The 630-nt window shown below is 40.8% G+C and overlaps 1 non-coding gene across 1 annotated transcript; it reads right to left on the bottom strand.

Annotated features, from left to right (window-relative positions):
* Positions 1-207: 207 nt before the first annotated feature.
* TRNAT-AGU (transfer RNA threonine (anticodon AGU)) lies at positions 208-281 on the bottom strand. The gene has a single exon. It is a non-coding gene; the product is annotated as a tRNA-Thr (tRNA).
* Positions 282-630: the final 349 nt, after the last annotated feature.

Below are 630 nucleotides of genomic sequence, written 5' to 3'. Positions count from 1 at the left end.
CAGGAAATATGAATTGCTCATTCTAATATGTGCTATTTCTGATGGCATCGCAACCTTGGGCAATATGACTCTAAGGTAGTGGAGTCCAGAGTTCTTGGATGCTTTGCCAACATATGAAGCCTGACTGTGCTTCTAAATAGCATGAAATAGCAATCTTTGTACAAAGTTTTAATATTGGGGAGACAGATTGGTCGAAAAAAAGCAGACAGGCGCTGCTGAGATTCGAACTCAGGATCTCCTGTTTACTAGACAGGCGCTTTAACCAACTAAGCCACAGCACCTTTTTTGCATCTGGTCTCCTTTCCTTCCTCATGTAATCATTTAGAAGTGAAATCCACTTTTTTAAGGCTGGGCTTCTGTTGCAATATAACTTTTCAAAATGTTTTCCAATTGACTGAAACTCCATTGCACAAAACGAGCATGTCATTAATCGTCGATTTAGAGTGGACTGCATTGCCCAGTGTGTGCATTGAGGAGCACATGTTCGTCTTTACTGGGGAGCAAGTTTGCACTCATGAATGTGGCAAAACATTCAAATCCGTAAGTGGGTGAACATTAAAGTCCTAGATGCTGCAAATCTCTATATCTGGATACGGAATGACTGAAAAAAGTTATGTCTCCAGTGTCGAA

The sequence above is a fragment of the Ambystoma mexicanum genome, unplaced genomic scaffold (genome assembly GCF_040938575.1).
Source record: "Ambystoma mexicanum isolate Mex_15411 unplaced genomic scaffold, UKY_AmexF1_1 Mex_scaf1, whole genome shotgun sequence".
Classification (NCBI taxonomy): Eukaryota; Metazoa; Chordata; class Amphibia; order Caudata; family Ambystomatidae; genus Ambystoma; species Ambystoma mexicanum.
The sequence above is the reverse complement of the archived record's forward strand: the minus strand, read 5'-3'. Positions and strand labels throughout refer to the sequence as shown.